Source organism: Macaca fascicularis, chromosome 1 (assembly GCF_037993035.2).
Source record: "Macaca fascicularis isolate 582-1 chromosome 1, T2T-MFA8v1.1".
In the NCBI taxonomy this organism is placed as follows: domain Eukaryota; kingdom Metazoa; phylum Chordata; class Mammalia; order Primates; family Cercopithecidae; genus Macaca; species Macaca fascicularis.
The window spans coordinates 213590230-213617244 of record NC_088375.1 but is presented as its reverse complement, the minus strand read 5'-3'; the positions used below and the strand labels follow the sequence as shown (position 1 = coordinate 213617244).

General features: G+C 50.5%; 1 protein-coding gene across 2 annotated transcripts in view; it reads left to right on the top strand.

Moving 5' to 3' along the window:
- Positions 1 to 1906: 1906 nt before the first annotated feature.
- ALPL (alkaline phosphatase, biomineralization associated) overlaps positions 1907 to 27015 on the top strand; it is a 71315-nt gene continuing 46206 nt past the window's right edge. Inside the window, exon 1 of one of the 2 annotated variants that reach the window (XM_045378877.3) lies at positions 1907 to 2002. The gene's annotated coding sequence lies outside the window, so the exon portion shown is untranslated. Of the gene's footprint in view, positions 2003 to 2329; positions 2422 to 27015 lie in introns of those variants that run through there. The other variant, XM_005544525.5, reaches the window with a different exon arrangement.

Sequence of the window (27015 nt, the reverse complement as noted above, 5' to 3'; positions counted from 1 at the left end):
AGTGCCCATCTCTCATAGCTTTGGGGAGATCAGAAGTCAGGGGTAGGGTCGGGTGTGGTGGCTCATGCCTGTAATCCCATCGCTTTGGGAGAACAAGGCAGGGGGATCGCTTGAGCCCAGGAGTTCGAGACCAGCCTAAGCAAAATAGCAAAACCCTGCTCTCTACAAAAAATACAAAAATTAGCCGAGCATGGTGGTGCACACCTGTAGTCCTGGCTGCTGGGGAGGCTGAGGTGGGAAGATCGCTTGAGCCCAGGAAGTCAAGGATGCAGTGAGCTGACATGCCACTGCATTCCAGCCTGGGCAATAGAGTGGGACCCTGTGGAAAAAAAAAACAACAAAAAAACAGTCAGGGGTGCTGGCACCACGATAGGTGCAAGGGTTGCCTCCAATTCCCTCTGGCTCTGTTTCCCAGCCTCTGTCCAAGCAACAGGCAGATTTTCCAGGCCTGGGGACTTGTCCCTGGCTCACTAATGATTATACCATCTTAAGTCTCCTGGAATCCTTAAACCATTTTGCATTTGTAAGCAAGTATTGAGCCCCTCCCATGTTTTAGGCCCAGTGCTGGGTGCTTTCACCTGCAGTTTCTTACAGAGTACGGCATTTCCTAAACTTAATTTGCTACCTCCATGATTTTTGCCATCATCACCCAACCCATGAAATACATAAACAGTATTTACTCAGTATTTTGACTCACTTTTAAAAAAGATAAACTTATCTGAAAAGGGAAACTATGTCACTCCTGTAAATAAGCAGTATCAACCAAAAATACAAAAAGAAACAAAAACAAATACAAAAACATTCTCAGTTTCTGGCACCAGAGCCCAGTTCTGGCTCCTACTTTACTGAGAAGTCACGTGATCTCTCCGGGCCTCAGTTTTCTCCTCTGGAAAATGGAGCTGTTGGAAGTTAATGCATGCACAATGCCTGGCCCTGAGCCTGGCGTGGAGTGGGTGGAAGAGAGGTTGCCCAACCTGGCTAAAATTGGTTCTCTGGGCACTGACACTTTCTCTCTGCTCCAGCCTCAGTTTTCTCCTTATGATCTTCAGGGCAAAGGTGGCTTCAGGAAGACTGGGACTTAGATGCCGAGGAAGGCAGGGCTCCCGGGGAATCACAGTCTGCGCCTTCAAATATCTGACTGGCTTCAAATTTCTGACTGGCACAGATTGTTCCAGACAGTCCCAAGGGCCACTGAGAAGACCCTCCGGTTAGGAGTCAGTGAGCTCTCCGTCACTGGAGGCATTCAAACAGAGCCTGCGGACTTCTCACTACGAAGCTGTCCAGAGAATTCAGTGCTCAGAGGAAAGGAGTGGTTATTCCATCAGAGGTGGAGGTAGTTCCCCAGGAGTGGGCGCAGGGCCTGTAGCACCCAGCATCTGCCCCCGGCTCCCATCTATCCGGGATTTTAGCGTTTCCTCTGTAGTTTTCAAGCACTGTCTCATATGACTCTTGCACCAGCGAGAGGCCAGGGGAGATGGTGCCTGCCTCTTAAAGAGGGGCAGGCTGGTCCACATAGGTCAGGTGACTTGACCAAGGTCACCAGAGCAGAGTTTTGAACTTGAGCTGTCTGACTCCACTGCCTGGGAAGTGCCTGTCCCTCCTTTGGCATCCAGGGAGCATGTCCTGGGGCTCTGACTGGCACATAGCCGTATACCTGCCCGGGCCCTTTACGTCTCTACAGAGAGAAAGAGGGAAGGCCCCATGTCTAGGGGGTGGTTTCCCTCCAGATGCCACCCCTCCGAGGTCCCCTTCTGCTTCTTCTTGCGGTAGCCAGGGAGGCAGCCCACGGGCAGGGAAGCGGGGGTGGAGGTGGAGAGTCAGAGGTGCACGTGGACAGAGACAGAGAGACAGGGACACGTGGGCAGAGACGGATAAAGACAGAGACCCAGAGAAAGCCAGATATATTGACAGACAGAGACAGACGCCAGAGAGGAAGGCAGACGAAGACAGACGGGTAGAGACAAAGACTCCCACCAAGAGACGCAGAAGAAAGATGCCGACGGTAAAGACAAAACAGGAGTCGCACGCAGGGAGCGGGTCAGGGCCCAGGCTCGCTGAGAGGAAGGGCCGCGTTGGGGCAGCCCGGAGGCAGAGCCCGAGAGCGCGGGGCGAGCGAGGGACGCCAGGGCCGCGCCACCCCAGCCAGTTCCTAGCTCCGCTCCCGGCAGGGGGCGCCCTGGCCTCGTGGCACGACCCGCCTGCCGGGCGCGGGGCTCGGGCCGGGGGCGGGGCCGGGCTGGGGAGGGGTTGGGGGAGGGGGCGGGCTGCCCGGGCCTCGCTCGGGCCCCGCGGCCGCCTTTATAAGGCGGCGGGGGAGGTGGCCCGGGCCGCGTTGCGCTCCCGCCACTCCGCGCCCGCGATCCCGGCTCTGCGCTCCCACGCGCTTGTGCCTGGACGGACCCTCGTCAGTGCTCTGCGCAGGTAAGGACTCGATGCTGCCCCGCGCCCCGGCTCCCCAGGGCCCCCGCGGATGTGGTGTATGCTCGGCCCCTTCTGCATCCTCAGCTGGCCTCGTGTTGAACTTTAATGGGAGGGCCGGGGTCTCCAGCGCCACGCCGCCCACAGCAGCCCATTCGGGACGCCCGGCAATTGGTCCTGTCCCTGTCCTCCCGCGCATCCCAAGCTCCCGGCGCGCGCTCTGGGCGGGACAGGAGATTGGACGTGGCGCCCGCAGAGCCGGCGAACTCAGGGGACTGCGCTCGGGACCGCCCTGCAGTCCCAGGGTCTCCTACCTCCCGAGCCGCTGTCTGGGACCCTGCCCTCTGTCTGGGCACCTGCCCTTGGTGCCCCGTGACTGAGCCCCTCCTGGTGCCTCCTTAGCTGTAGCTCTAGAGACTTGGACTGCCAACCCCCAGGCCTCGTGCCTGGCGCCCTCCCAGGCGTCCCACCTGACCCGGTGGGGTCTAAAGCAGTTTGGTTTGGGAGGAGGAGAGGGAGGGAGGCGCTTGGAATGGGGGGCATGGGGGGAGGAGACAGGACACCATGGGGGGGAGGAGACAGAGGACACCCGCGTGGGCGTCTGAGAGTGGGCACCCACTGTGGGCACCGCAGCTGTGGGGCAAAGCTCTGGAGCCCGCGAAACTGAAGGAGCCTGCCGCCCTCTTTGGGCTGTGCGAGGTGGGCCGCCCAGGGCTGTTTCCCTGCCCAGTCTTGGTAAGAAAGGGTTAAACGCAGGTCACAGCAGAAAGGCAGGAGGCCGAGGTAAGCCTCCCCCACTCCCCATTGTGCCTTATGATTCTTTTTCGACACACAATGGGGTTGAAGGCGGGGCCTTTATAAAGGCCTCTGGGTGGAGGGTGAAAATCATTGAGATCAAAAGAGGGGGCGATTCTCAGGCCAGGAAGGGCTCTGGGCCCTGGGAACAATCAGAGACCCCTCAGGTGGGCCCAGCTGCCCAGGGAGGCAGGGGTTGGGTTCCAGTCTCAGTGTAGATAACTGCAACTATTTTTTGAAGGCCTACCGTGCGTAGAGGGACCTGCTCTGACATCTCACGTACATAATTTCATTTTACAAATGGGGAAACTGAGGCTTAGACAATTTAGGTAAGTGGTGGGACCATTGTTTGAATCCAGACTCCAAACTCTGCAACCCTAGCCTCCTACTCCCACTGTGCTGCCTAAGAGATACGGGGCTGAGCCTTGGTTTTGTCTTGGGGCTCCTCCTGGGCTTAGCCCACTCTTCCTCCACTCTCCAGTCTTTCCCTTTCCAACTCTTTAGTCCTCCCCACCTGTGGGTGTCCCCACCCTGTCCTGCCCCAGCCATCCCACTGCCTGGCCCCATGCATCTTGTTCCTCTGTCACCTTTTTCTTTCTTGAACTGAACGCCTGTGAATTCCCTCAGAAGAGGCCCCTGGACACAGCTTCTCACCATCCCAACTGGTGAAGACTAGGTTGAGTGATGATCCGGGTCTGTGTCCCTGAGCCCATTTGTAAAGAGGGGTGTGTTCCTCTCTGGGGACTATTGTGAGGAATAAAACTGAACTGAGACCAGAACAAGATGCCATCTTCATTCAGCAAATACCTAAGCATCTGCCATGTGCTAAGCTCTGTTCTAGGTGCCGGGAATGCCGCAGTAAATCAGACAAAAGCTCTCTTCTGGATTGGATGTTTGCATAACAAAATTCTTTCAGGTTTTGAAACTATCAAAATTTACGGCGTAGACTTGAAATCAAGCTATTCGCAAGGAAGGAGATTAAGATGCAATCACCTGTCATCGCCCTCATTTTAGCAAAGGCAACCTCGCTGTGGGACCTGGGTTCAGTTCTGTTCCCTCTCTGTGCCTCGGCCTCCTCCCATAAGCTGTGGAGATCATTAATGCCTACCAGCGGTGAGGTCTAGATATGATGAATGCTTGCGAAGGGTTTAAGCTGGTACCTGTGCTTAAGAAAATCCTGGCTATCCCCAGCTCTCTTCTCAGCAGAAAATGAAATGCGGAGACCGGATGTTGGGTTATATCCCTGCCTCTGAACCTGTCACCCACTTCTGCCCAGGCTCTTCCCATCCTGTCAGGCTGCACATGTGGGATGGCATGGTGCCCTCCTTGCTCACACTCAGATGCCACCTTCTGTCACCATCCTAAACACAGCCTGGGCTGGGAGCGCAGAGCTCCATGATGAGATCAGCCCTGGAGCCATCATCTCTGCAGTGCTTCCTGCCCTCTGCCTGTTCTTGTTCCTCACCATGTCCCAGCTCAGGACCAAACTCAGCCCTGTTCTGTCCCATGACTTACATACCCAACATTCCCTGCAAGCTGGATATGATCTTGGAAAGGGGAAGTGAGTTGCCCAGAGGCACACAGATGCTACCTGGGGAGCTGGTCCTGTGTATCTAGAATTCCAAATCTAGCGATCTCCATGCTGTACCCATCTCTGGGAATGAGGCCTTTTAATCCAGGGAGTAGGATCCGGTAGCAGAGCCCGAGTTCTCACCTTGAAATCAGTGTGACTTGGCTTTTTAATACAAAACCCAGAGCTCCGAGAGAACATTGCTGGGAGAGTGAGCAAGCTGGGCTGAGAACCAGCACTCAGAAATCTCCATGTGGCCACAGGAATGCTGACTTGGCTTCCCAGCACCATGTCGTCGTCATTGGCAGGCTGGAGCTGGGCTTTGTGGTATGTTAGGTTTATTTTTTTTTCTTCTGGAGATGTCCTCACTTTCAGAGGGCAGTTAGGGGCAGTAGACTGGAGGTTCATTCCCAGCACTGCTATGCGACCCTGGACAAGTCACCTTCTCTTTCAGAGCCTCAGTTTTCTCATCTGCAGTATGGGTTAACATTATAATATACTTTACAGGGTCGCAAGATCATAAATAGTTTTCCAACTTTGGGCTGAACCAGCATTGATGTTATTAAGACATTCATATTTCCTGTGGAGCAATTTCAAAAGCAGTTACCTTTATCCCTACCAGGTGATCCTGAGGGCCTGAGGGAAGTCCACGTTTAGGTTACAAAAGCCTACACAGCAGGGAAAACACTGGTTTGGGGGCTGGCGTCTTGGATTCCAGTCGCCAGCTGTGTGACCTGAGGCAAATCACTTTACCTCTCTGAGCTCATAGGAGGCCCCCAACATCAAGATAGGATGCTCAGTGTCTGAAGAACATAGTCTCCATATTTTTCTGCTTCCTTGTACCAGCCCCCAGTCCCCTGCCAACACTTCGTTAATTGCTCCCAGAAAAACTCTGTGCTTAAAGTTTTCCATGCTTAAATTCTCAGCCTCACTGTGGCATGAAATCAATTGTTTGCATTGAATTTGACTTCTCAAATTTAGGGGTAAAATTTGAGATGAGAGTAGGGGGTTAGGGAGGAGATGAGGACGAAGTTAAACCAGATGTGCTTTTGTTTAATTGTAGGATGGTGGTTAAGCTGCTCAAGTATTACCATCGTTCTTTCTGAATTCCAGTAACCAGGAGTCAGGTTTCACAAAAAATTGTAGTGTTCTTTCCTGGCTGGTGTGGACTCGCCCTCTCTATTATTATTATTATTACTATTTTATATTCATCCGAGGCCACAGAGTACTGGCCAGAGAAGAGAACTCATAGATGCCCAGAATTTCAGCTGGTAGGCCTTTAGAAGCTGACTGGGTCAACTGAGCTCTTTGCACACCAGGGAGACTGAGGCCCAGGGAGGAGAAGAGGCTTGCCCAGGGTCACACAGTTGCTTAGGGCAGAGTGGAGTGGGAGTTCAGTCTCCTGACTCTAAACTACATGATCTTTCCAAAGGCAACCACTTCTCCTGTATTTGGTGTATTTCATTTCTACAGTATATTCTTAGCATAGAATGCTTTTTGAAAAACATTGTTTTTTTTTTTTTTTTTTTGAGACGGAGTCTCGCGCTGTCACCCAGGCTGGAGTGCAGTGGCCGGATCTCAGCTCACTGCAAGCTCCGCCTCCCGGGTTTACGCCATTCTCCTGCCTCAGCCTCCCGAGTAGCTGGGACTACAGGCGCCCGCCACCTTGCCCGGCTAGTTTTTTGTATTTTTTTTAGTAGAGACGGGGTTTCACCGTGTTCGCCAGGATGGTCTCGATCTCCTGACCTTGTGATCCGCCCGTCTCGGCCTCCCAAAGTGCTGGGATTACAGGCTTGAGCCACCGTGCCCGGCCTGAAAAACATTGTTTAAGGGAGGATGCAGATCATGTGGGTTGGTGGAAAAAGATGTTAAGCTCAGGAGAGCTGAGTTGAAGTCCTTGAACTACCTCTGTGATCTTGGGCAAGTCACTTCCCCCTCTCTGAGTCTCAGATTCTTCATCTGTAAACCAAGATATCTGAGGAGTAGGAGTGGAGAGATGAGACTTCCCTAAGACTTGGAATGGGTCTAATGTGTTCAACTGGTCCCCACATATTTATAGTCTACTGTGTGCTGGGTTATGGGAGGTCCGTCACAAACTGCCTTCCCAAGGCTGCAGGGGGTGGGGGATTGTTGACTTCTGCAGTGATTAAACAACTTTAATTTAGTTGCTGGTGTTGTTAAACCAGGCAATTTCTTTTTATATAAAAATAAGGGTTTCTGGCTTCTCTTGAAAGATCAGAAGATGTGGCCATATGGGGCTTTGTCCCTGCCTGGCCACAGTGGCTGGAACTGATTAGCCAGCTGCTCCATCCACTTTACCACAGTCTCCACCATGCCCCACTGCCTCACACCAGCCCACTTGCCTCCCTGACATTACCTGCCTACCTTCTGAGCTTGTGGTTTCTGGGCTAGATGCGGTCAGGCCATGTAAGAGGGGCTCAAATTGCACTTGAATGATTGGGTGGGGCTTGGGCCAGCCCTCAGGGGGCTCAGGGTGAGACTATGGGACACGTGGACACCAGGACACCAGCCCCTCTTCCGTAGCCTGGCAACATCTACAAAACATGTCAGCTAGGTGAAGGAGCTTTCTTCCTGCTTCAGTGGTCCTCAGGAAGAGTCTGAGGGCTCTGGAGGTTTCGGAGCGATAGAGCATCTGCCTGTCAAGGCTCAGCGAGCTGAGCCCAGAGTCTAGCTGGGGACAGGCATCCCTGGGTACTTCCTTCTAAAGATTGCACAGCCCCTGCAGGGGAGAGACTCCCTTGACATCTTCCACCTTACCCCTTGCTCCCCAAGAGCCCTGTGCATTGGTGTGTCACCTCACCCTGTGCTCCCTGGTAGCCCTGGGCATCGGTGCATACCCACTTCTCAGACAGGAAACACGATCTTGCACTCTGAACCCACAGCTCTCTGTTCTACCCACTTTGCCGGGAGCCAGGGCCTGGTGATGACAGGCAGGTACCATGGTGGCTGCAGCAAGTATCTCAGAATTGCCATATCTGAACCAGAGGGTAGCACAGGAGGCTGTGAAGCCTGATGGTTACATGTGGGGGCTCTGGAGGCAGCTGCTGTATGTGAGATTCTAGGTCTCCACGAATCAGCTGCTCCAGGGGTTATGAGATGGACAAGGGAGCCTGATTGATTGTTGATTGCTGATAGTAACCTCACATCCTCTGGTCCTTACACCTGCAGACGAGTTCAGAAACGTGCCCTGTGTGGGAAGTGGCATTTTGTGAGCACCGTTGGGTACCAGGCACTTTCACACATTACCTTTGATGCTCACCTACCCCCTACCCTCCGGCATTTTGCAGTGAAGGAGACCGAGGCTCAGAAGGCAGACATCTTACGATTACTCCTCCCCTATGTCTCTATGCCTCTCTGCTTTGACCCAGGGAAGGGAGGAGAGGACAGGCCGGAAGGTCATTTCTGGGAATAAGGCCTTGGAGACCCTGCAGTGAGGCCCTGACCCTCCAGACTTTCTGGGCCACCCCTTCCTCCTCCGCTCCAGCTTGTTTCAGAGATGCTTCTTCATCCTTCCAGAGCTCAGTTTGTCATTCAGGTGCATGAACTTTACCTGGCCAGGTCTGCAAGCTGCTGGGTGGAGCTCAGCAAATATTTTATGTTCTTTAAAAAAATTTTTAGGTGGCCAAAGCAAATTGCTTTTACTGGAAAAACCAGAAGTGCAAACTTTATTTTATTTTTGCAGAGATGGGGCCCTGCTATGTTGTTCAACCTGGGTTCAAGAAGTCTACCCACCTTGCCCTCCCAAAGTGCTGAGATTATAGGCAGGAGCCATTGTGCCTGGCCCATAAGTGCACCCTTTACAAAGATCTACCAGGTGACTCTTTTTTTAGACTGAGTCTCGCTCTATTCCCCAGGCTGGAGTGTAGTGGCGCAATCTCGGCTCACTACAGCCTCTGCCTCCTGGGTTCCAGAGATTCTCCTACCTCAGCCTCCTACGTAGCTGGGATTACAGGCACATGCAACCACACCCAGCTAATTTTTGTATTTTTAGTAGAGACGTGGTTTCACCATGTTGGCCAGGCTGGTCTCGAACTCCTGACCTCAGGTGATCCACCCACTTTGGCCTCCCAAAGTGCTGGGATTACAAGCATGGGCCACCACGCCCAACCCCAGTGACCTTTTGTTGGGTCAACCTCTTGTCTTCTCTAGTGCACCTTTACTAGGTCAGTAAAGCCATAGGGTGAGAACCCACTTAGCTCTCAGGCTGAGGTTTTCAGGCCTCTTGCTGGCTGCCACTGAGTGTCTCAGGCTTGTATTTATTTATTTTATTTTGTTGTTGCTGTTGTTTGAGACAGGGTCTAGTGGCTCTGTCGTCCAGGCTGGAGTGCAGTGGCACGATCACAGATCACTTACAGTGCAGCCTTGACTGCCTGGACTCGTGATCCTCCCATCCCAACGTCCCAAGTAGCTGGGACCACAGGCATTCGCCACCACACCCGGCTAATTTTTTTTATTACTTGTAGAGACGAGGTCTTGCAATGTTGTCCAGGCTGGTTTTGAACTCCTGGGCTCAAGTGATCCTCCTGCCTCATCCTTCCAAAGTGCTGGGATTTCAGGTGTGAGCCACTGCATCCGGCCAGCCTGGCCTTTCGGAGGATCTCTTCCCCCTCCACCTGTCTCCACCTTGACTTACCTCTCTCTCAGCATATAGGAGTTACTAACTGACCCATCTGCCACCATTCTGGTTAGAAAGTGTCTCATCTGAGGCCCATTTCCCCTCCTCCACTCCTTCTGAGCCCTTCTATAGCTGCGCTTCTTTCTCTGCCTCATTCCGCTGGTCCCTGCTATGCCACTGCTAACTAAAAGTCCATAGACTATGAGCCTGACATGTACGTACTAGGCATGGTGCTCAGTGCCTTGCCTGTAATTACTCATTTGGTCCTACAGCAGCGCTGAGTGGCAGGTGCTATTATCCCACATTACAGACGAGGAAACTGAAACACAAACTCCCCCAGCTGGGAAGTGAGAAATAGACATGTTTGTTCCCTACCATTATCCATCCAGCCAGCCAGGGCTGCTGCTTTCTCCACGATGTGAATGACATAACCCATCATCCTAGAAGAGTCAGTTCTGTATTTATCTTAAAACCATCCAATATGGAATTCATATTCTAGGTCCGTTAGCATATCAGGATATCAGAGATAAACAGGGTTCCTCTCAACAGCTTGTCCAAGCCCTCAATCACCTACGTGATTTTTCTGTGTGTGAAAATGCTGTTTTTTGTTTTTCCCCTTGACCTAATCCTTATACAGATGCTCCTTGATTTACCAAAGATTTTTGTCCTGGAATTGTAAGTTGAAAAATATCGTAAGTGGAAAATGGATATAACACCTAACCTGTTAAACATGGTAGCTTAGCCTAGCTTACCCTAAATGTGCTCAGAACAGTTACATTAGCCTGTAGTTAGGCAAATCATCTTACATGAGGCCTATTTCATAATAAAGTGTTGACTATCTCATGTCAATTTCTTGGCTATACTGTATTGAATGTGAAAAACAGAATGGCTGGCTGGGTACTCAAGGTGTGGTTTCCACTGAACACTATAGCTTTTGCATCATCGTAAAGCAAAAAAATCTTAAGTGTAAGTTGGGGACAGTCTGTAATGAACATTTAAGGGCTTACGCTGTGTCCTGTGTCGGAAACTGAGCTAATCACTTTGAATGACCTTATTGTATTGAGCTCGTAATTCTGCAAACAAGGAAACAGAAGCTCAGAGAAGTTGAGTAACGTTCTCAAAGTTTGGAAAGTGCAGGTGAGACTCAAATCCAGGGTTGCCCAATCAGATTGGCATCTGGATTCAAATTTGCATGTTTGGAGACAACTCTCAGGGCACCTTGTGGTACACATTTGTTTTTCAGTGAGTGTTTGCAAATGACATGGGAGTGGGAGGTCCCGGGGGAGGAGACAGAACATAGACACACCTGGTGGGGCAGCAGCGTTTGTTCTCCCAGACAGTGGATTTTAGCCTGTTCACCCCCTCATAGGAGACGACAAGCCTACAAGGAAGCATCTTGAGAAACCCAGAGGGGACTGGGTTTGAATCCCAGCCCTGCCATTTCAAACTGTGTGACCTTCGACAAGTCCCTTTCCCTCCCTTAGCTTCTGGCTACCCTGCCCACCACGCGTGATTTATTTGAATGAGGCAAGGCCTTAGGATTTTCCGGTTTGTGGATGGTGAATAGCCAGCGTGTCTCCTGCCTCTCTCCTGCCCTGCACCCACATCAGACATCACTAGTCAACCACTGCTCGCTTTCCTTCCCAGGTTCCTTCTAAGTACAGTGTTCCGAGCAGCCATTAGCAACTAATATAGAGTTGGCACAAAAGATAAAAGGACATCCCAGAAACATATTATATTTGGTCATGGTGTGGGTGGGGGTAAGGAAGGGATAGGCCCAGGTGGCACCCAGTTCAGTGTCACGGTGCTCCTTGGTCTTCTTTTCCTTGTCTTTGGAGGAATGAAGCTAGACTGTACCAGGGCCTGCCCCAGGTGTGGGGTAGAAACCTTTTATGAGGCACACAGCTGTGTGCATGTTCAGTCCCAAGGGATGGGCAGGTTTCTGGGCCTGATCGCTGCCTAGGCTTAAAGTAAGAGTGACAAGAAAGAGGCCAGTTTCAGATCCTCCTGGAAAGAGTTAGGCCTGCCCCCTCCACCCTTTGTAATAATATCCATAGTAGTAATATGAGTTCTTGACACTGAAGGACCACTTGTTATGCACCAAGCCACTCTGCGAAATGCTTTGTTTACATTTACACATTTCATCCTTGTACCAGCCCATTTTTCAGGTGAGGAAAATGACTCAAAGAGTAATTTGCTTGGGTTTGCCCAGCTGGTAAGTGTCGGAGCTACGATTTGAATTCATATCTGTCGAACCCCGAATAAGTAACTCTTTTTTTTTTTTTTTTTTTTTTTTGAGACGGAGTCTTGCTCTGTCGCCCAGGCTGGAGTGCAGTGGCCGGATCTCAGCTCACTGCAAGCTCCGCCTCCTGGGTTCACGCCATTCTCCTGCCTCAGCCTCCCGAGTAGCTGGGACTACAGGCGCACGCCACCTCGCCCGGCTAGTTTTTTGTATTTTTTTAGTAGAGACGGGGTTTCACCATGTTAGCTAGGATGGTCTTGATCTTGTGACCTCGTGATCCGCCCGTCTCGGCCTCCCAAAGTGCTGGGATTACAGGCTTGAGCCACCGCACCCAGCCCCGAATAAGTAACTCTTATCGCTACTATGGCTATTATTACAAAGATGGGGAGGGGTAAGCCTAACTCTTTCCAGGAGGACCTGAAACTGAGCTCTTTTTTTTTTTTATGGTATCCAGAACATCACTTTATAAACTGTTGTCAGATTACCATGTAAACATTAATACCCAAATACAGCATTTGGACAATTATTTTAAATTTTAACTGTACCATCCCCAAACTCAGCTATGAACTTGGTCTGGGGAGAGGGCTCCGTAATAGGCCACTGAAGTCCCCCATCCCACCCCATTATTCTCCCCCGAAAACTGCTGCCCGACTGCTCTGCCAGACTTGGGCTAGAACCTGGCTTCACTGTGGCAGTGGGAGCACCTGGGCCCTTACAGTGTGGCAAACCGACCCGCCCACAAACTCCATCCCAGGTGTTGGGATGCTAACACACTGAAGCTGAAAGACCCGGCTTGGTTTTGCCACAGATCAAGGTGCATCGGACTAGAGAGCCTGTCCTCTGCCTTATTTCCTGCACAGGTCTTTTTCTTCGTAATGCAACAAATGCTACACAGCTCAGATCCAATGGGACACGGGGAAAGGGGCTGTAGTGCAGCCCAGCCTTGCTGAGGGAGACCCCTGCCTCGCCAAAGCTCTTTGCTCACAAAGGCTGAAACTGGCCTCTTTCTTGTCACTCTTACTTTAAGCCTAGACAGTGATGAGGCCCAGAAACCCGCCTCTCCCTTGGGACTGAACATGGGCACAGCTGTGTGCCTCATAAAACGTTCCTACCCCACACCTGGGGCTGTCTAGCTTAGTTCCTCCTGCTTTCCTTCACCGCAGGCTCAGTGTGGGGCCTGCGGGCTCTGCATCTTTCTCTTGGCTTACCATGATCATTTCTCATTCATGAGTACAATACGCCTTTGCCTGTGGAAAGCGCTTTCCCATTGGCAGAGCCTTCCACGTTTACACATGGGCAGCACAGCAAAGGGCATCTCTATTTTTGCAAGATAGAAAATTGAGGCTCAGAGTCCGGGCGCAAGGGCTCACACCTGTAATTCCAGCACTTTGGGAGGCCAAGGCAGGCAGATCACTTAAGGTCAGGAGATCAAGAACAGCCTGGCCAACATGGTGAAACCCTGTCTGTACTAAGAATACAAAAACTAGCTGAGATCCCGCCACTGCACTCCAACCTGGGTGACAGAGCGAGGCTGCATTTCAAGAAAACAAAAGGAAGATTGAAGCTCAGGGAGGGAGGGTGGTGGGCCCAGGATCACACAGCGAATAAATGGTAAACCCTGCACCAAGGAATTAGGTATCCCACCTGTTCCCTAGGCCTTCTTGAACAAATTGCCTAGGGAAACATGAGGTCAGTGCTGAGAACGCAGGAGTGTTGGCTCAGCAGAGGCAGGGGTTGTTCCTGTCCCCCGCATCCCACCCAGATACACCCTATCCTGTTTTAATCAGCCATTGACCTTGGACAAGTCACTTTAACACTCCCAACCTCAGTTTCCAGGCACTTACTCTATTTTTCAGGGTTTTGTTTTTTTGTTTGTTTTTTGAGACAAGGTCTTGCTCTGTCACCCAGGCTGGAGTTCAGGCACAATCACAGTTCACTGCAACCTTGACTTCCTGGGCTCAAGTGATCCTCCTGCCTCAGCCTCCCAAGTAGCTGGAACTGCAGTCTTGTGCCACTGGGCCCAGCTAATTTTTTTTATTTTTTATTTTGTGAGATGAGGTCTTGCTTATGTTGATGAGGCTGGTCTTGAACTCCTGGGCTCAGGCAGTCCTCCCTCAGCTTCCCAAAACACTGGGATTAATAGGCGGTGAGCCACTGGGCCTGGCATATTTTTCAGTTTTTAAAGCCGTTTCTTTTTTTTCTTTTTTTCTTTTTTTCTTTTTTTTTTTTGAGACGGAGTCATTGTTCTGTCTCCCAGGATGGAGTGCAGGATGGCGTGATCTTGGCTCACTGCAACCTCCACCTCCTGGGTTCAGGTGATTCTCCTGCCTCAGCCTCCGGAGTAGCTGGGACTACAGGCGTGTGCCACCATGCCCGGCTAATTTTTTTGTACTTTTAGTAGACACGGGGTTTTACCATGTTAGCCAGGATGTTCTCGATCTCCTGACCTTGTGATCCGCCCACCTCGGACTTTGAAGTGCTGGGATGACAGGCCTGAGCTATGGCGCCTGGCCTAAAGCCATTTTTTTTTTTTTGAGGTGGAGTCTCGCTCTGTCGCCCAGGCTGGAGTGCAGTGGCCAGATCTCAGCTCACTGCAAGCTCCACCTCCCGGGTTCACGCCATTCTCCTGCCTCAGCCTCCCGAGTAGCTGGGACTACAGGCGCCCGCCACCTCACCCGGCTAGTTTTTTGTATTTTTTTAGTAGAGACGGGGTTTCACCGTGTTAGCCAGGATGGTCTCGATCTCCTGACCTCGTGATCCGCCCGTCTCGGCCTCCCAAAGTGCTGGGATTACAGGCTTGAGCCACTGCGCCTGGCCAAGCCATTTTTTATTAATGAACTCACCGAACCATCAAAGCAACCCAATAAAGTATTACCATCATTTTGCAAAGTGGGAGACTGAGGTCAAACTGATGGTAAAACCAGGCCTCAAACTCAGGTCAGGATCCCAGGCTGAAGGTCTTTCCCCAGCTGTGTCCCCAGCCTCTCTCATCTTTGCCTTTGTACCTGCCATCCCCTCCCCTGCAGCGACCTCTGCCTGCTTGTGTTGCCAGTTGGCATCACGGCTGTTTTTCTTGAGCTTGGTTGGATATCTTGAACCCTTTGTAATCTGATCAGCCGCATTGCGTCTGGCTCTGAGTCTCAGTTCCTGGAGGGCAGGAGCCCCCATCTGAGTCACTCGTGAATTCCCATGCCTAATAAGATGCCTGCTTTCAGCAAGCATTTAAAGACTTTTTTTTTTTTTTTTTTTTTTTTTTTTTTTTTAAGATGGAATCTGCTCTGTCACTCAGGCTGTAGTACAACGGTGTGATCTCGGCTTACTGCAACCTGCGCCTTCCGGGTTCAGACGATTCTCTTGCCTTGGCCTCCTGAGCAGCTGGGATTACAGGCATGCGCCACCATGCCTGTCTAATTTTTGTATTTTTAGGAGAGACGGGGTTTCATCATGTCGGCCAGGCTGGTCTCGAACTCCTGACCTCAGGTGATCCACCCACCTTGACCTCCCAAAGTGCTGGGATTACAGGTGTGAGCCACCACGCCCGGCCCATTTAATGACTTTTGAGTTCATGAAAGGCTGCCCCACCTGGCAAGGGCTTCCACAGCTGGCCTGGCTTGGTTACCATGGGGAAGCCTGGGAGGAATCCCCCACTGGGTGTGACCCCTGAGGCACTCCAGGTGAAGCCTGGCCACCCTCCCCAGACCTTCACTGGTGTCCTTCCACCAATGACTCCAGCTCATAAATGGTTAGTGATTGGCAGCAGGACAAGCCAGTGGCTCTGGGTCCAGTTTTCCTGTTGGCAGTTCAGGCCTTTAGTCATACTCAAGTAAGAGGTGCCCAGTGTTGGCCGGGCGCAGTGGCTCAAGCCTGTAATCCCAGCACTTTGGGAGGCCGAAGCGGGCGGATCACAAGGTCAGGAGATCGAGACCACAGTGAAACCCTGTCTCTACTAAAAATACAAAAAAAAAAAAATTAGCCGGGCGCGGTGGCGGGCACCTGTAGTCCCAGCTACTCAGGAGGCTGAGGCAGGAGAATGGCGGGAACCCGGGAGGCGGAGCTTGCAGTGAGCCGAGATCGCGCCACTGCACTCCAGCCTGGGGGACAGCGTGAGACTCCGTCTCAAAAAAAAAAAAAAGAGGTGCCCAGTGTCATACCTCTGGCCAACGTCTTTGTCCATTTTGTTCACAGATGTACCCCCAATCCCAAACAGCCTTAATTTCTTTGATAATAATAATAGTCATAGCTGTAAATTTTCTGAATCTGCATGTACCATGCTTCCTGGTGCATGATAGGCACATATTTGTTGAATGAATGAATACACGCAGTGAGTAACATTTTATAGGGACTAAGAGTTATATGACCTTGCGTGACCTCTGTACCTCAGTTTCCTCATGTGTTGACTCCGTGAGAGGTGCTCAGAGGAGTAACCAATACATATGTCGATATATGTTTGTTTTAAATATACCATGAACCAGGCTGTGTTCTAAGCGGCTCACACGTATTTATTCATTTATCCTTGCACCTGAGGCTCAGAGAGGTTAAGTTCATGTCTCCTAGGTCACCTAGTTGGTGTCACGTGCAAATATTTTAATATCTCCCAGGACATGTGTGTTCCAAATAACATAATATGGGAGCCACCTCCCCTACCAGCTTCCTCCCATAACACAGACCTCACGCCCCAGATCCTAGGGTCAGAACAAACCGTAACAGTAGTAGGTGAGTCTAGCAGTCATGTTGTCCCTGACTATAAAATGCTTCATCCAGTGTCGGGCACACAGTAGGTCTTATGATCACGATCTGTGGGACAGGCATCAATCATGGTCTGTGCAGAAGCTGGCAGGAGGGAGCCCCAAGTCTGCTGGAGGAAACTGGTGGGCGGGGGGGGGGTGCCTTTAGAGAAGAAATGACAAGGGTCATAAATCATTGTAACAGTAACAGCTCATATTAACTGAGTGGCAGATACTGTTCAAGCATGTCAGATGCATTAATCATTTAATCCTCATGTCAGCCCTAGGAGGTAGATACTATTCTCATTGTCCCCACTCACAGATGGGGAGCCAGGCTCAGAAATAAGCTCACTTGGGCCGGGCGCAGTGGCTCTTGCCTGTAATCCCAGCACTTTGGGAAGGCCAAGGTGGGTGGATCACCTGAGGTCAGGAGTTCGAGACCGGCATGGCCAACATGATGAAACCCCGTCTTTACTAAAAATACAAAAAATTAGCCAGGTGTGGTGGCAGGGGCCTGTAATCCAAGGTACTCGGGAGGCTGAGGCAGGAGAATCGCTTGAACCCGGGAGGCGCAGATGGCAGTGAGCCGAGATCATGGCATTGCACTCCAGCCTGGGTGACGAGCAAAATTTCATCTCAAAAAAAAAAAAAAAAAACAGGGAATAAGCTCATTTGTCCAGTGAATGGCTAGTAAATAATAGATCCGGGGTGTGAATGCCTGCACTTAGGTTGTGGCCTCTTGCTGTCGTGCCTCCTTCTGTAAAGACTCGTGAAGCTTCCTGCTGGGTAGTTGCTGGCCGCTGGCAGCAGGCCCATGCCAGGGTGCGTGCTGGTGCTGGATGATCCGTGGGGCGGAGGGGAGTCTCCCCATCTCCTCAGAGGCCTCCCCTATGTCACACCCTGAGGCTGGGCCCAGACAGGTATTCAGGAAAGGAAACTGATCTGTTGCCTCACCCCTGCCTGGGGCAGCCCGGCATGTGTCAGCCCCCTGATCCCCAGGTACTGCCCAGGACCAGCAGCAACAGGGACGACCACCCTCCAGACCACCCTCCAATGTGGGGAGGCCTGCAACAGCTCCGGGACAGAAAGAGGCTCAGGGAGGTTAACAAGTTACCCAGGCTCATGGAGCTGGTGGATTGTGGAGCTGGAATTTGGACCCAGGGCTTGGCTCTGGTGAGAGAGGATATGTCTGCCTTGGGGTTGTCTGGTCCAGAGATCCAGGCCTGGCTCCTTATGAAACCTGAATTGGTTCACTATTAATAGCAAGAGCCGTCATTTCCTGAATCTAACCTGCCCAAAGGGTAGATACTCAAATCTCTGCTTTTTTTATTTTTTATTTTTTATTTTTTTTTGAGACGAAGTCTTGCTCTGTCGCCCAGGCTAGAGTGCAGTGGCGTGATCTCAGCTTACTGCAACCTCCACCTCCTGGGTTCAAGCTATTCTCCTGCCTCAGCCTCCTGAGTAGCTGGGATTACAGGTGCGCACCACCATGCCCGGCTAATTTTTGTATTTTTAGTAGACATGGGGTTTTACCATGTTGCTCAGGCTGGTCTCGAACTCCTCGTGATCCGCCTGCCTCAGCCTTCCAGAGTTCTGGGATTACAGGCGTGAGCCACTGCGCCCGGCCCAGATCTCTGGTTTTACAGGTAAAGAAGGGAAGCACAGGCTGGGAGTGGTGGTACATGCCTGTATCCTAGCTACTTGGGAGACTGAGGCAGGAGGATTGCTTGAGCCAAGGAGTTCAAAGGTGCAGTGAGATATGATTGCACCTGTGAACAGCCACCACACTCCAGCCTGGGCAACACAGCAAGATCCCATCTCTAAAAATAAAATAAGAAAAAAAATGAATAGAAGCACAAAGGAAGGGAAGGAATCACCCAAGGTCCTATAGCTCATACATGGGTTAATCCAGAATTGGAACCTGGGCAGCCTGGCTCCAGAGTCCGGTGTCACTTAATGAGGACTAGATAATTCTCTGCACGTTAGATGGGTACACTCTTCTCGAACCTGCTGGTTCTTTTGGAGCCAGATCTAGGGAGGGGGAGCAAGGCAGGAGTTGAGAAAATAGCAGGAACAGACTGCGTGACACTCACCGGGAGGCACTGAGGCTCCGGCTCCCTGAGCTTAGGAGTGTGGAGTTTATCTATCCCCGGTGCGATTCCTGGGGGAAGGGAAGGACAGGCGAAGGGGCACGGCAGGGCAGTCCTGGTGTCTCCAGGACCAGGGTCGGGAGAGGCCAGAGCAATTAGCCTGGTTGAGGCCTCTACTAACTCAGAAACCTCAGTAGGGGATTGGCCCAGGGCTCTGGCCTCGAGCCTGACCTTCCTGAGTTTCTATCTGAGGCTTCCAGAGTCTTCCTGGGGCAGTGAATCTCAGAGTGCTGGTTTGTGTGAGAACTTTGTTCTGAAATTTCCTCCTTCAACACCCAAATCCCTGGGCTGGCCTGCCTGCCCCACTTCCCCCCTCTTAGAGGAAACGGATGCTTTCCTCTTGGGTAGCCACATGATTTGAATAATCAAGTGTTCCCCAGCTGGCCTCTGGCTGAGCGCAGCTGAGCTGGGCAAGGCCCCCAGTTGGGGCACTGAGGCAAGCCTGCCAACCTCCTCATCCCGCCACACACTCCAGCCACCCAGGGTAAAATACAGGAAAAACGCATGGCCCGTAGACTTGGCTGGGCCAGGCCCCAGACTCTTCCTGTGACGGAGGCAGCGCTTGTCTTGGGCTTTGTCCTGTCTACCTGGAGAAAGCTGAGGAGGGGAAGAAAAAGCTGCCCCTGCTCAGGAAATTCCTGATGGAGTGGCCTCTCTTGTCGGCTCACCTGGGTGCTGCTTTCTTGGCACCTGTCAGGGTGGAGAGAGGAGGAAGCCAGTCAGGAAGGGGAAAGATGGGTGCAGGAGGCTGAGGCAGGAGAATAGCTTGAACCCAGGAGGTGGAGGTTGCAGTGAGCTGTGATGGCGCCATTGCACTCCAGCCTGGGCAACAAGAGCAAAACTCCGTCTCAAACAAACAAACAAACAAAAAGAATGTGTGCAGAAATGGTCTTGTAAGCAGACCCCCACAGAGCCCCAGGTAGTAGAGATTGAGGGAAAGCATCAGCGGCCAACTAGCTAAGTCTTGGGCAGAACGGCCACAAAGGATTTCTGGAGACAGCGGGATTCATTTATTTATTTTTTTGAGATGAAGCCTCTGTCTCCTAGGCTGGAGTGCCACAGCTCCATTTGGCTCACTGCAACCTCCGCCTCCTGGATTCAAGCTATTCTCCTGCCTCAGCCTCCCCAGTAGCTGGGATTACAAGCGTGCGCCACCACACCTGGCGAATTTTTGTATTTTTAGTAGAGATGGGGTTTCGCCATGTTGGCCATGCTGGTCTCGAGCTTCTGACCTCAGGTGATCCGCCTGCCTCAGCCTCCCAAAGTGCTGGGATTACAGGTGTGAGCTACCGCACCTAGCCTAGTTTATTAATTTTTAACCTTTTTTGCTGCATTATGTGATTTTTGATATGTGGTGTTTTTAATCATTCAGTTCTAAGTAATTTTAAATTTCGACTATGACTTTTCTTTGATCCTTGAAATTTTTAGGATTTTTTTTTTCATTTCTAAGTGTATGGGTAATGATTTATACTTTGAAACACTTAGCTTCTCACTGAATTGATGGTCACAGGATGTGGTCTATGTGAAAACTTACTATTTGACCTGTGAGACTTACTTTTTGGCCTGGTAGGTGATAAATTTTTTAAATGTTTTCATGTTCCTGAAAAGAAAGTGTGTTTATGTATTTCGTTTCTACCATCCTACATTTTTATTTCAATTTGTTCTGCTTTTTCTGTTTTATCACTTTAAAAAATTATCTGTGGGTTTTCCCTACAAAGACAAGATTAGCATTTTCTTACGTGCCTTGCTCCCCTGCTTCTCTTAAGTTTCCATACCCTTCACTGACACGCTCCCCTCAGCCCCCATGATGTCATATGAAAATTGTCTGGATTTTTAAAAAATTGTCTAATTCTGAGTTATAGATCTATGTTCTTCTTGTTCTTTGCCCTCCCTTCCCCTCCCCTCCCCTCCCCTCCCCTCCCCTCCCCTCCCCTATCCTCCCCTATCCTCCCCTCTCCTCCCCTCCCCTCCCCTCCCCTCTCCTCCCCTCCCCTCCCCTCTCCTCCCCTCTCCTTTTTTGAGATGGAGTTTCACTCTTTTTGCCCAGGCTGTAGTGCAATGGTGCGATCTCAGCTCACCACAACTTCCGCCTCCTGGGTTCAAGCGATTCTCCTGCCTCAGCCTCCCGAGTAGCTGGGACTACAGGTGTGCACCACCATGCCCAGCAAATTTTGTATTTTTGGTAGAGATGAGCTTTCTCCGTGTGGGTCAGGCTGGTCTTGAACTCCCGACCTCAGGTGATCTGCCCTCCTCAGCCACCCAAAGTGCTGGGATTACAGGTGTGAACCACCGCACCCGGCCCTTCTTGTTCTTTTCTTTGAACTTGAATTTGTTTTGAAAAACTAAACTTTACTAAATTATTTGCTCAGTCTTCAGATATCTTGAATACAATCTGTGGAATTTGTTTATACTAATTAAATCATCCCTTTAAAATTATTGAATTCTTTTTTTGGAAGGGGCGAGGGGCGATTCTCCTGCCTCAGCTTCCTCAATAGCTGGGATTACAGGCGCCCACCACCGCGCCTGGCTAATTTTTGTATTTTTAGTAGGGACAAGGTTTTACCTTGTTGACTAGGCTGGTCTCAAACTCCTGACCTGAAGTGATCTGCCTACCTCGGCCTCCCAAAGTGCTAGGATTATAGGCATGAGCCACCACACCCGGCCAGCCTTTAACATTTGAATGGGCTGTTTAGCTGGATAGAAAATTCCCAGCTCAATCTTTTTTTCCTTCTGTACTTTGGTCAATTCGACATTTATTCCATTTGTAAGTGTTCTGTTTTTCTCCAAACCTTTAGGATGTTTTCATTGTCTTTTTTTTTTTTTTTTTTCTGAGACAGTCTCACTGTGTCGCCCAGGCTGGAGTGCAGTGGCGCGATCACTGCTCAATGCAACCTCAACCTCCCCAAATAAAGTGATCCTCCCGCCTCAGCCCCCTAAGTAGCTGGGACTGCGGATGCACGCCACCACATCCAAGTAATTTTTGTATTTTTTGTGGAGACGGGGTTTCCTTATGTTGCCCAGGCTGGTCTCGCACTCCTGGGCTTAAGCGATCCTCCTGCCATGGCCTCCCAAGGTGCTGAGATTACAGGAATGACCTGTTCGGGCATGAGATTACATGCCTGACCTATGCAGTTTCTTTTTTTTTTTTTTTTTTTTTTTTTTTGAGACGGAGTCTCACTCTGTTGCCCAGGCTGGAGTGCAGTGTCACGATCTCGGCTCACTGCAAGCTCCACCTCCCGGGTTCACGCCATTCTCCTGCCTCGGCCTCCTGAGTAGCTGGGACTACAGGTGCCTGCCACAACACCCAGCTAGTTTTTTGTATTTTTAGTAGAGACGGGTTTTCACCATGTTAGCCAGGATGGTCTCGATCTCCTGACCTCGTGATCCAACTGCCTTGGCCTCCCAAAGTGCTGGGATTACAGGCGTGAGCCACCGTGCCCAGCCTATTCAGTTTCTTAATAGTATCTTTTGATAACAAGAGGTTTTCAATTTTGATGAAGTCCAATTTACCTTTTTTTCTTTAATGGAGTTAGTATTCTTTGCCTACCCCAAAGTCATGAAAATATTATGGGGTCAGGGCCAGGCGCAGTGACTCATGCCTGTGATCCCAGCACTTTGGGAGGCCGAGGCGGGCGGATCACCTGAGGTCAGGAGTTTGAGACTAGCCTGGCCAACATGGCGAAACCCCGTCTATACCTAAAAGTACAAAAATTAGCTGAATGTGGTGGCGGGCACCTGTAATCCTAGCTACTCGGGAGGCTGAGGCAGAGAATTGCTTGAACCCAGGAGGTGGAGGTTGCGGTGAGCTGAGATCACACCACTGCACTCCAGCCTAGGTGACAAGAGTGAGACTCTATCGTAAAAAAATATATATATATTATGGAGTCAGTATTCTTTGCCTACCCCAAAGTCATGAAGATGTCCTTTTATATTTTCTTCTAGAAGCTTTGTGATTCTGACTTACAATTCAGTTTATGGTTAATCTCAAATTAATGCAGTAAGATTGAGGTTAATGTTCTTTTAACTTTTCTTTCAATGTTCTGTTTCTTTTCTTTTTTTTCGGAGACAGGGTCTTACTTTGTCACCCAGGCTGGAGTGCAGTGGCACGAAAATGGTTCACTTCAGTCTCAAACCCCTGGCCTTAAGCAATCCTCCCACCCCAGCCTCCCAAATAGCAGGGATCACAGGTGCACTCCACACTTGGCTAATTAAAAAAGAATTTTTTTTTGTAGAGATGAGGTCTTGCCATGTTGGCTGGGTCTTCCAAAGTGTTGGAATTCCAGTCATGAGTCACCAAGCCTGGCCAATTTTCTGTTTCTTAATCCTTCCCTGCTTCCTCCCGGAAGCGTCCTCAAACTAATAACTTAGCTCTCTCCTCCATTGTTCGGCAGCTAGATCTACTTTGTAATTTATTCCACTTATGTGTTTGTTTTTTTTTTTTTTTTTTTTTTTTTTTTTTTTTTGAGACGGAGTCTCGCTCTGCCGCCCAGGCTGGAGTGCAGTGGCCGGATCTCAGCTCACTGCAAGCTCCGCCTCCCGGGTTCACGCCATTCTCCTGCCTCAGCCTCTCGAGTAGCTGGGACTACAGGCGCCCGCCACCTCGCCCGGCTATTTTTTTGTATTTTTTAGTAGAGACGGGGTTTCACCGTGTTAGCCAGGATGGTCTCTCGGCCTCCCAAAGTGCTGGGATTACAGGCTTGAGCCACCGCGCCCGGCCGTGTTTGTTATTTCAACTGTTTTTTCACATAGAGTGTTTCCACTGGGATCTTTAAACAGTTCCTCTTTCTGTTTTGCTAACATCTTTGCTCATTTCTTTCGCATGTTTCTCACAGTTTATGGAGATTTTTTGTTTTGTTTTGTTTCTTTTTTTTGAGACAGGGTCTTCTCTCTTGCCCGGGCTGGAGTGCAGTGGCGTGATCTCTGTTCACTGCAGCCTTGACCTCCCGAGCTCAAGTGGTCCTCCCACTTCAGCCTCCTGAGTAGGTGGGACGATAGGTGTGCACCACCACGGCCAGCTATTTTTTTTTTTTTTTGTATTTTTTGTAAGGAGTTTCATTGTATTGCCCAGGCTGGTCTGAAACTCTTGAGCTCAAGTAATTCACCCACCTTGGCCTCCCAGAGTGCTGGGATTACAGGTGTGAGCCACCGCACCTGGTCCTATTAGTGGTTTTTCTTTAGAATTCATTGTGCTGTGGCTGGTGGTGGGTTGGGGTGGGATTCGGGGGGCATGCACTTCTTGCCCTTAAAACTAGCAGTGAGGGAAGATGTATGGCTCCTGAATCCTTCCTCTCAAATCAGTCCCAAATACTGAAAAGCAAAACATCACTAAACCTAGGCAATTACCATTTTTGCTTATTGTAAAGTCTCAGTCAATCTTATCTAATATGACTGATTCCAGCGGTATCTCTAAGCAGTTTGGGTTTCTTTTGAAGTCATTGTGCTCTTTGCCAGGGCGGGAACCCCTGGACATCAGAACCACTTGGTTTCTCACTAGGTTTGACATCACCATTCTCCCTCCCCAGTGACTCACTCCACAGGATTGGGCCTCTCTTTCAGACCCCAGGGAGAAACAGTGAGGGGAAGGGGCTGCATGCCTAGGTCAGAATTCTTCAGACTCAGAGTCTAGAAAGGAAGGGGTGGTGGAGTGACTGTAGAGTCCCCCAGTAGTGACTGTCGGTCCCCTCCCAATTCCTGCAGTTCCACGTTGTTTGCTGGCATGCTTTGAATTTTTTTTTTTTTTTTTTTTTTGAGACACCGTCTCACTCTGTCACTCAGGCTGGAGAGCAGTGGCACGAACATGACTCGTTGGAGCCTCGACATCCTGGGTTCAAGCAATCCTCCCGCCTCAGTCTCCTAAGTAGCTGGGACCACAGGCCTGCACCACCACATCCAGATTATTTATTTATTTATTTATTTATTTATTTATTTATTTATTTATTTTTGGAGACAGAGCCTTGCTCAGTCACCTAGGCTGGAGTGCAGTGGTGCAATCTTGGCTCACTGCAACCTCTGTCTCTCAGGTTCAAGCGATTCTCATGCCTCAGCCTCTCGAGTAGCTGGGATTACAGACACCCACCACCACACCCAGCTAATTTTTGTATTTTTAGTAGAGATGGGGTTTTACCACGTTGGCCAGGCTGGTCTCGAATTCCTGGCCTTAAGTGATCCACCTGCCTTGGTCTCCCAAAGTGCTGGGATTACAGGTGTGAGCCACGGCACCCGGCCAATGTTTTGATTTTTTTGTAAGAGACTGGGTCACGCTTTGTTGCCCAGGCTATCTCAAGGTCCTGGGCTCAAGCGATTCTCTTGCCTTGGACTCCCAAAGTGCTGGGATTATGGCCCAGCCCATGCTTTGACTTTATCTCAGCAGACACTTGTGCCATCCGCCTGGGCTGCTTTATGCAAGATACTTTTTGCAGGTTTCATGCAAATGTGGGCTTAGTGATAAGCCAGAAGTTAATTGAGGAGGCAGAACAAAGGTGGGTTGGACAATCTGGGGCTCATATGACCTGGGATAGAGAGCCAAAGGGGCTCTGGGAAAGGGAGGAGGATTCTGGGAGCGCACGGAGTCAGCAGAGAGGAGGACTGAGTTTCAACAAGCCCGGAGCTGAAGCTGGAGACTGAAGCCGGAGACTGAAGCCGAGGGTAGCAGATGTGGGCTTTGCCAAGAGGCAGGTCCAGAGGGTGGCTGCGGGGCTGAACTCCAACCCCGCACCCAGCTCTGACCTTAGTTGTTCCAGGACAGTGGGTGTGTGTATGGGGGCCTGGGCTTGGAACAAAGAGGCAGGAGGAGAACTCAAACCCTGTTTTCTTTTCTGTTTTATTCTCTCCACCCTAAAGACCATGCCCTGCCTTTTCTCCTGGCTGCAGCAACCCCTCCCCACCACCCTACACACGCCAGGTTAAACTCTCTTCCATCTCCCCAGGAGACCTTTTCCCTGTTGTTGCCTAGGTTTAGTGGTGTTTTGCTCTGTCATTACTTGGGATTGATGTTGAGAAGGAGGATCCAGGAGCCGTATGTCTTCTCTCTCTGTTGGGGCAAGGAGCATATGGATTCCCTGATCCCCTGCCCCACCACCAGCCAGAGCACGATGAATTCAAAAGTAAAACCATAAACTGATTAGAGACACCCTGGAGTCAGTGGTATTAGAATAAAAAGACCAAGATTTTTTTTTAAATTTTTTATTTTTTGAAATGGAGTCTTGCTTTGTCACCCAGGCTAGAGTGCAGTGGTGTGATCTCAGCTCGCTGCAACCTCCGCCTCCCAGGTTCAAGTGATTCTCCCACCTGAGCCTCCCGAGTAGCTGGGATTACAGGCACCTGCTATCATGCCCGGCTAATTTTTGTATTTTTGTACAGATGAGGTTTCACCATGTTGGCCAGACTGATCTCAAACTCCTGACCTCATGTGATCCGCCCGCCTCAGCCTCCTAAAGTGCTGGGATTACAGGCGTGAGCCACTGCGCCCAGCCCAAGACCAAGATTTTTTTTTTTTTTTTTTTTGAGACGGAGTCTTTGCTCTGTCACCCAGGCTGGAGTGCAGTGGCGCAGATCTCGGCTCACTGCAAGCTCTGCCTCCTGGGTTCACGCCATTCTCCTGCCTCAGCCTCCTGAGTAGCTGGGACTACAGGCGCCCGCTACCACGCCCGGCTAATTTTTTTGTATTTTTAGTAGAGATGGGGTTTCACCGTGTTAGCCAGGATGGTCTTGATCTCCTGACCTTGTGATCCACCCGTCTCGGCCTCCCAAAGTGCTGGGGGATTACAGGCCTGAGCCACTGCGCCCGGCCAAGACCAAGATTTTAAAATAAACATTAGAAACATACAAGAGAAATAAGGGAAAACATTAGCAACATAAAGTAGAGTGAGAGAGTATTAAAAATAAAAGAACTGAAAGCAAATATTCAATATGAGAAACCAGCCTCATTCTCAGCCCCAAACCTCTGCATGCACCTTACAGCTCATTGTTCTCCGGGAAAGATGTTCACAGCCTCTGGACCTCAGCATGGGCTGTTCCAGCAGCTTAGACTTCCTTCCCTCCACTTCTCCCGAAACACTTACAGCATGTCCTCAAGACTCCTTCCCTGACCATGCCTCATCATCAAGGTGACACTCAGTGATGGCATGGGGTTCTGGACTCAGGACACCAGGGTGCCTGCCCTGATTCTTCAACTAATTGGCTGTGTGACTTTGGGCAGGTCACGCTACCTCTATGGACCTCAGGCTTCTCTTGGGGAAAAAGATGAAGGTGTTGGGTTAGAGTATTCCTAGAGTCCCTTTCAGCTATGTTGGGATACCGTGGTGGGGAGCACAGGCTTTGGTGTGAGGCTGCCCACCAGCCCCTCCTGGGTCAGCACTTAATGCTGTGTGTCACGGAGCAGTTCTTTCAACACGGAAAGCCACCGTTTACTTACCCTTACATAAGGGTTAAGAGCTTGTAGTTTGGAGTTGGATAATTTGGGCTCAGAATCCCAGCTTTGC